Consider the following 9410-nt stretch of genomic DNA (forward strand, 5'->3'; position numbering starts at 1 on the left):
AGAAGCGGAGCTTCAACTTCCTTTGATTTCGAACCTGAGTGGACCCTCCGTAGATTAAGGAGGGAAGCAAGAGGGAAAAGAGTTATTGGTGCTGAGGAAGAGAAAGAGTACTTTGAAACAAATATGGAAGAGAACTTAGAAAATAACTATGAAGGAGAAGCTCACAACCATGCCAGAGAAGGCCCTGTGAATCATGCTGGGCAAGAAAGGAGAGTTCTAAGCTCTTACATCAATCCAAACCCAGGAAATTGTGGAAGTAGCATCTAGAAGCCAACCATACATGCCAATAACTTTGAATTGAAATCCCAGCTCATCACCCTTGTTCAGAACAATTGCTCATTTGGAGGAAGTGCCCAAGAAGACCCCAATCAACATCTAACCACCTTCCTGAGAATATGTGACACTGTGAAGTCTAATGGTGTTCATCCGGATGTCTATAGATTGCTTTTGTTCCCTTTCTCACTCAGGGACAAAGCATCTAAGTGGCTGGAATCCTTCCCGAAGGAGAGCTTAACAAATTGGGAGGACATGGTAAACAAGTTTTTGGCAAGATTCTACCCTCCTCAAAGAATTAATAGGCTGAGAGCTGAGGTACAAACTTTCAGACAACAAGATGGTGAAACTCTCTATGAGGCATGGGAGAGGTTTAAGGACTTAACAAGAAGATGCCCACCAAACATGTTCAATGAATGGGTTCAACTGCACATCTTCTATGAAGGTCTTTCTTATGAGTCAAAGAAGGCTGTACACCATTCATCAGGGGGCTCTCTAAACAAAAAAAGACCATTGAAGAAGCCATAGATGTCATAGAGACTATGGCTGAGAATGACTACTTCTATACTTCTGAAAGAAGCAACACTCGAGGAGTAATGGAGCTGAACCACATGGATGCATTGCTGGCTCAGAATAAGATGATCACCAAGCAGCTAGCAGATCTCACCAAGAAGGTGGAAGAAAACCAAGTCGCAGCAGTCATCACTTCATCACCAGCTCAAGAAGGAGTGAATGTAGGAGAAGAAGGTGACTGGGAACAAGCCAACTATGTTGGAAACTCACCTAGACAGATCCATGATCCATACTCCAAAACTTAAAATTCCGGATGGAGAAACCACCCTAACTTTGGGTGGGAAAATCAGCAAGACCAAGGCCAGGACCAGAGACGCCACAACCACAATCCCAACAACAATGCAACTCATCAACAAACCTTATAGAGATCCTATCAAAAGACATATGTAAAGAAGTCCAAGACAACAGAGTGTTCAAAGATGAAGTATGAGCCAACATAAAAAACTAGGGAGACACCATCAAGAGGCTGGAGTCCCAAGTGGGGTATCTATCTCAACAATTTCCAAAACCAACTGATAGTTTCCCAAGTGACACAGAGAAGAACCCAAGAGGAGAAACAAAGAAAGTAAGGTGGGAAGAATGCAAGATGATCACTATAAGTGATGAGAGGAGTGTGGAGGAAGTACACACAAAAACAGAACATCTCCAAGACATTCCAAAGGAAAATCATGAAGAAGGAAACCATACACCCCAGCCTATACACAGGGAGGAGCTAAAGAAAGGGGAGACCCTAAACTCATATGCACCTTTTCCCCAAAGGCTCAAAGGTGGAGTAGCAAGGAGAATGTATTCAAGGTTCCTCAATATGTTTGCATCTCTTGATGTAAATATACCATTCATTAAGGCCCTTCAGTAAATGCCTTCCTACATCAAGTACATAAAGGAGTTACTGGCCAAAAAGAGTTCATTGAAGGGTGGGCAAACAATAAAGATGAACAGGGAGTGCAGTGCTTTCATTCAAACAGAGCCACCTACAAAGAAGAAGGATCCAGGGAGTTTTCACATTCCTTGTGCTATAGGAGAGGCAATGATTAATAAAGGGCTCTGCAACCTGGGAGCAAGTATTAACTTAATGCCTCTGTCCCTCATAAAAAAGCTTCAAATCAATGAGCTAACACCCACAGACGTAATCATCAAATTGGCGGACAAAACTCAAAAATAGGCAATAGGAGTGGTTGAGAACGTGTTAGTGAAGGTTGGGAGCTACTTCCTGCCCACAGACTTTGTTATCCTGGAAATGGAAGAGAATCCCATCCATCCCATCATCCTGGGAAGGCCATTCTTAGCCACATCCAGGGCGCTTATAGATGTGGAGCAAGGAGAACTCATCTTGAGAATACATGATGAACACCTCACTTTCAATGTCTTCAAACCCTCACAAGAAGCAGATCATTATAACAAAGAGTCAATGGAAGACCACAGTAATGAGCTGATAGAAGAGACAAGCAGAGGAGCACAAGCACCTCACCTGAGACCCCCCTATGGTTGACAAGCAATATGGTCAGAAGGGACAACAGCTAAGTGTAACCCAAGAGGAACTAGACCCATCAGAGTCATATGAGACAAACAACAAAACCCTTCTGAAAGAAGAAACCATAAGGAGCAAGGTGCCATCAGGGAACACAAGGAAAAAGGTCCCAAGGGAATGGAGAAATAAGAAGATCCCTACAGAGGATTTCTCTCCAGGAGATGAAGTGGTCTCTGCTTACTTTCCATCTATCCCACCTCATCTCCCCACCATTCCATCTCAGCTGCCTCAAGTGTACACCATCAACAAAATCTTGTCTTTAGAACATGTGGAGCTTCTCAACAGAGCCAATGGAAACAAATTCACTGCAAGGGGGGAAGATTTGAAGCACTACCAACCACCCTGACAAAGGCCAAACGTCAAGCTAATGACACTAAAGAAGCGCTTCATGGGAGGCAACCCATGTTCTATACCCTTTCTTTTTAACCTCTAATAGTAGTAATAAAGCAAAGTTCATGGATTCTAAATCAACTTCGACAAACACTTTAAGAATCCCTACATGCATCATATAGTACATGATAAGTTTGGTGTTCAAGGTGCACCAAGAGGGCTTGAACACACTCCATCGTATGAGATTCTTTTCGAATCTTGTTGCACCATATGATCACAAACAAGTTTGGTGTTACAAACGTTGCATGCATGGGTAATTGGTTGGTCGGTCGATTTACATTCATGAATATCATTTAGTTATTTAAAAACAAAAGAAAAGAAAAAAAATTAACAGTAGCCATTTCATACTTTAGTTTTTCCCACCTAAAATTCAATTGACTTTTTGCATCCTTTTGTCTTGTATAGGAAATCAAAACGGGGATTGGTGGAACTTGATAGGACAACCAAAAGAATGAGGTTCGGCCACTATACCAAGGAAAATACACACTTGTCCTCAAGGGGAGTATCTTAGAAAGTGTTGCCATGCAACATTGGGAATTGGATAGCCTTGGAGACTGAACCAAGACCTTCACAAATATGGTGATCCTTGTGCTCATCCAATGCCAAACCCCAACCGTCCACTATTAAGCAACACCATCAAACCACACCCTTCAATCTCATCATCCCCCTATATAACCCACACTCTACACCCACTCCATAGGCAATCTCCCTCTCAATCCATCTCTCTTCTTTCTTCCGAACACACACACACGCAACATTTTCACACATCAATTCTCATTCATGGCATCATGGTGCACGAAATTGCAATCACACTTTTGCAATCCCGCACAACTAACCAGCAAGTGCACTGGGTCGTCCAAGTAATACCTTACGTGAGTAAGGGTCGATCCCACGGAGATTGTCGGCTTGAAGCAAGCTATGGTTATCTTGTAACTCTTAGTCAGGATATCAATAATTATCAGGTTTGATTGTGAAAAGCAAAAGAACATGAAATAAGTACTTGGTTTGCAGTAATGGGGAAAAGGTTGAGGTTTTGGAGATGCTCTATCTTCTGAATCTCTGCTTTCCTACTGTCTTCTTCTTCAAGCACGCAAGGCTCCTTCCATGGCAAGCTGTATGTAGGGTTCACCGTTGTCAATGGCTACCTCCCATCCTCTCAGTGAAAATGTTCAACGCGCTCTGTCACAGCACGGCTAATCATCTGTCGGTTCTCAATCGGGTTGGAATAGAATCCAGTGATTCTTTTGCGTCTGTCACTAACGCCCAGCCCTCAGGAGTTTGAAGCTCGTCACAGTCATTCAATCATTGAATCCTACTCAGAATACCACAGACAAGGTTTAGACCTTCCGGATTCTCTTGAATGCCGCCATCAATTCTAGCTTATACCACGAAGATTCTGATTAAGGAATCCAAGAGATATCTACTCAATCTAAGGTAGAACGGAGGTGGTTGTCAGGCACACGTTCATAGTTGAGAATGATGATGAGTGTCACGGATCATCACATTCATCAGGTTTAAGAACAAGTGATATCTTAGAATGGAAGCAAGCATGATTGAATGAAAAACAGTAGTAATTGCATTAATCCATCAAGACACAGCAGAGCTCCTCACCCCCAACCATGGGGTTTAGAGACTCATGCTGTAGAAGATACAATGAGAAACGTGTAAAGTGTCATGAGGTGTAGATACAATGTCAAAAGATCCTATTAATAGTGAACTAGTAACCTAGGGTATACAAAAATGAGTAAATGACGTAAAAATCCACTTCTGGGTCCACTTAGTGTGTGCTTGGGCTGAGCATTGAAGCTCTTATGTGTAGAGACTTTTTCTGGAGTTAAACGCCAGCTTTTATGCCAGTTTGGGCGTTTAGCTCCAATTCTTATGCCAGTTCCAGCGTTAAACGCTGGGAATTCTGAAGCTGATTTGCAACGCCGGTTTGGGCCATCAAATCTCGAGCAAAGTATGGACTATTATACATTGCTGGAAAGCCCAGGATGTCTACTTTCCAACGCCGTTGAGAGCGCGCCAATTGGGCTTCTGTAGCTCCAGAAAATCTACTTCGAGTGCAGGGAGGTCAGAATCCAACAGCATCTGCAGTCCTTTTCAGCCTCCGAATTAGATTTTTGCTCAGGACCCTCAATTTCAGCCAGAAAATACCTGAAATCACAGAAAAATACACAAACTCATAGTAAAGTCCAGAAAAGTGAATTTTAACTAAAAACTAATAAAAATATAATAAAAACTAATTAAAACATACTAAAAACATGCTAAAAACAATGCCAAAAAGCGTATAAATTATCCGCTCATCACAACACCAAACTTAAATTGTTGCTTGTCCCCAAGCAACTAAAAATCAAAATAGAATAAAAAGAAGAGAATATACTATAGACTCCAAAATATCAAAGAAACTTAGCTCTAATTAGATGAGCGGGACTATTAGCTTTTTGCTTCCGAACAGTTTTGGCATCTCACTTTATCCTTTGAAGTTTAGAATGATTGGCATCCATAGGAACTCAGAACTCAGATAGTGTTATTGATTCTCCTAGTTAAGTATGATAATTCTTGAACATAGCCACTTTATGAGTCTTGGCCGTGGCCCAAAGCACTCTGTCTTCCTGTATTACCACCGGATACATACATGCCACAGACACATAATTGAGTGACCCTTTTCAGATTGTGACTCAGCTTTGCTAGAGTCCCCAATTAGAGGTGTCCAGGGTTCTTAAGCACACTCTTTTTGCCTTGGATCACAACTTTATTTCTTTCTCTTTCTTTTTCTCTTTCTTTTCTTTTTTTTCTTTCTTTTTTTTTATTCACTGCTTTTTCTTGCTTCAAGAATCAATTTGATGATTTTTCAGATCCTCAATAACAGTTCTCCTTTTCCATCATTCTTTCAAGAGCCAACAATTTTAACATTCTTAAAACAACAAATTCAAAAGACATATGCACTGTTCAAACATTCATTCAGAAAACAAAAAGTATTGTCACCACATCAAACTAATTCAACTAGTTTCAAAGATGAATTCGAAATCCTGTACTTCTTGTTCTTTTGTGATTAAAGCATTTTTCATTTAAGAGAGGTGATGGATTCATAGGACATTCATAGCTTTAAGACATGAACTTTAAATTTTATTAATCGTGAATTAAGAACAAGACTCAAAAATAGACAAGACTAAGAGTAATAGAAAACAAAAATTTAAATAGGCTCCTAATGATAGAGGTTATCACAGAGTTAGGACTCAACAACCTTGATTTTGAGAAGTGGATGCTCCCTCAAATTGAGGGGAGAACTTTTGGCGTTTCAACTCTTGAAGTTCACGCCCCTGCTTCTCTTGTTCCTTCAGCAATTTGCAGAGCATGCAGTTTTGATTCTGCTGTTCTTCCTTAAGTTGCTCCATAGTTTCTTGCAACTTGGTGATAGATGCTTCTAGGCTGGCCCACTAGTCAATTTCAGGAAATTCAGGGAGGAACTCCTGCGCCCTCTTTTTGATAGAGTTGTCTTGCATTTGTCCTTCCATTGACTTCTTGGTGATTGGATGTTCAATGGGTATGAATTCATCTACTCCCATCTTCACCCCAGCCTCTTTACAGAGCAAGGAGATCAAGCTTGGGTAAGCCAGTTTGGCTTCAGTGGAATTCTTATTTGCAATTGTGTAGATCTCACAAGCAATCAGATGATGCACCTCCACTTCGTTTCCAAGCATAATGCAATGAATCATCCCTGCTCTCTTGATGGTGACCTCAGAACGGTTGCTAGTGGGCAATATGGAACGCCCAATAAAGTCTAGCCAACCTCTTGCAATTGGTTTGAGGTCTCCCCTCTTGAGTTGGTTTGGGACACCTTTTGAATTGGTTATCCACTTAGTTCCAGGGAGGCATATGTCCTCTAGAACTTGATCCAACCCTTTATCTGCTCTCACCATCCTCCTATTAAAGGATTCAGGATCATCTTGCAGTTGAGGCAATTTGAAGACCTCTCTTATTTTGTCCAGATGGAAGTAAATAATTCTCCCTCTGACCATGGTTCTGTAGGTATGAAAAGCAGTTCCAGTCATTCTCTGCTTATCTGTCAGCCACAGATTTGAGTAGAATTCCTGAACCATGTTCCTTCCAACCTTTGTATCAGGGTTGGTTAGAACTTCACATCCTCTGTTTCGAATTTGCTCTTGGATCTCCGGATATTCATCTTCTTTCAGATTGAATTTGACTTCCGGGATCACTGACCTCAGACCCATTATTTTGTGGTAATGGTCTGCATGTTCTTTGGTTAAGAACTTCTCTTGACTCCAGACATCCTTTGGATTATTCTCTTTCTTGCCTCTTGAATTGGTTTGTTTTCCTCTAGGAGCCATGATCTTGGTAAATCTTGGCCTAGTGATCACGGAAAGCACACCAAACTTAGAGGTTTGCTTGTCCTCAAGCAAAAGAAGGCAAAGAGGGGAGAGAGGAGGAGAGCAAATTCGAATGGTGTGGGAAAAGGGGGTGGCCGAACGTTTTTAAATAGGAGAGGAGGAGAGATTTTCGAAAATTTGAGCGAGATTTGAGAAGATATGGAAAAAATTTGAGGAGATAATTGAGTTTTTGAAAGAGCCTAGGAAAGGATTTGAAAAAGATTTGAAGAAGATTTTAATTTTTGACATTGGAAGGTGAATGATGAAAGTTTGTAATGTGTTTATGCAGAAAAATATGGATCAAAACAAGAAAGTTTGAAAAAATTTGAGGTGGAAAACAAAATCTCCTCCCCCTACCTTTCTGGCGTTAAACGCCCAGAATGGTATCCATTCTGGCGTTTAACGCCCATTTGTTGGCCAATTTGGGCGTTTAACGCCCAGCCAGATACCCTGGCTGGCGTTAAACGCCAGAAATCCCTTTATCACTGGGCGTTTTGCTAAACGCCCAGGATGCTGCACACCTGGCGTTAAACGCCCAAAATGGTGCCCATTCTGGCGTTTAACGCCCAAAATGGCACCTTTACTGGCGTTAAACGCCCAGAATGATGCCCATTCTGGCGTTTAACGCCCAAAGTACCCCTTACTGGCATTTTTTCGCCAGCAAGCTCTTTTTCTCTGCTTTTTGCACTGAATCCTTCTGTAACTCTGTGAATTCCTTCAATTTTGATAATTGCCCTTTTAGAATATGTATCAAACCTTGATTAAACAGAACAGATACGCTGCTAATCACTGGGTTGCCTCCCAGCAAGCGCTTCTTTATTATCTTTAGCTGGACCTTCATTGAGAATCACTCAAGTCTCAATTTTGAGCATTCTTGCTCAAAATTGCTTTCAAGATAATGCTTGATCCTCTGTCCATTAACAATGAACTTTTTGTCAGAATCAGTATCCTGAAGCTCAACATATCCATATGGTGACACTCCTGTAATCACATACGGACCCCTCCACCGGGATTTAAGTTTTCCTGGGAACAATCTGAGCCTAGAGTTGAAGAGCAGAACTTTTTGTCCTGGCTCAAAGACTCTGGATGACAACTTCTTGTCATGCCACTTCTTTGCCTTTTCCTTATAAATCTTTGCATTTTCAAAGGCACTGAGTCTAAACTCATCTAGCTCATTTAGCTGGAGTAATCTCTTTTCACCAGCTAACTTAGCATCCAGGTTTAGGAATCTGGTTGCCCAGTAGGCTTTATGTTCCAGTTCCACGGGCAGATGACAGGTCTTGCCATACACAAGTTGGTATGGTGAGGTTCCTATTGGAGTCTTGAATGCTGTTTTGTATGCCCACAGAGCATCATCCAAGCTCTTTGCCCAATCCTTTCTTCGGGCTATTACAGTCTGTTCTAGGATTCTTTTTAGCTCTCTGTTAGAGACTTCAGCTTGCCCATTTGTCTGTGGATGATACGGGGTAGCTACTTTGTGGCTAATTCCATATCGGACCATAGCAGAGTAAAGCTGTTTATTGCAGAAATGAGTACCCCCGTCACTGATTATGACTCTGGGAACACCAAATCTGCTGAAGATGTGTTTCTGGAGGAATTTCAGCACTGTCTTAGTATCATTAGTGGGTGTAGCAATTGCTTCTACCCATTTAGATACATAGTCCACTGCCACCAGAATGTAAGTGTTTGAGTATGATGGTGGGAATGGACCCATAAAGTCAATTCCCCATACATCAAATAACTCAATCTCTAAGATCCCTTGTTGAGGCATGGCGTATTCGTGAGGCAAGTTACCAGCTCTTTGGCAGTTGTCACAATTACGCACAAACTCTCGGGCATCTCTATAGAGAGTAGGCCAGTAGAAGCCACATTGGAGGACCTTAGTGGCTGTTCGCTCACTTCCAAAATGTCCCCCATACTGGGATCCATGGCAATGCCACAGGATCCTTTGTGCTTCTTCTCTGGGTACACATCTGCGGATCATTCCGTCTGCACATCTCTTAAAGAGATATGGGTCATCCCATAGGTAGTACTTGGCATCTGAAATCAATTTCTTTCTTTGCACTCTGCTGAACTCCTGTGGTATGAACCTCACAGCTTTATAATTTGCAATATCTACAAACCATGGAGCTTCCTGAATGGCAAAGAGTTGCTCATCTGGGAAAGTCTTAGAGATCTCAGTAGAAGGGAGGGACGCCCCAGCTACTGGTTCTATTCGGGACAAATGATCAGCTACTTGGTTCTCTGTCCCTTTT

General features: G+C 41.7%; 1 non-coding gene across 1 annotated transcript; it reads right to left on the reverse strand.

The window, feature by feature from the left end:
• Positions 1–576: 576 nt before the first annotated feature.
• Positions 577–683, reverse strand: LOC112715176 (small nucleolar RNA R71). The gene has a single exon (XR_003159490.1). It is a non-coding gene; the product is annotated as a small nucleolar RNA R71 (small nucleolar RNA).
• Between the last annotated feature and the right edge of the window lie 8727 nt (positions 684–9410).

This window comes from Arachis hypogaea, chromosome 1 (assembly GCF_003086295.3).
Source record: "Arachis hypogaea cultivar Tifrunner chromosome 1, arahy.Tifrunner.gnm2.J5K5, whole genome shotgun sequence".
Taxonomy (NCBI): domain Eukaryota; kingdom Viridiplantae; phylum Streptophyta; class Magnoliopsida; order Fabales; family Fabaceae; genus Arachis; species Arachis hypogaea.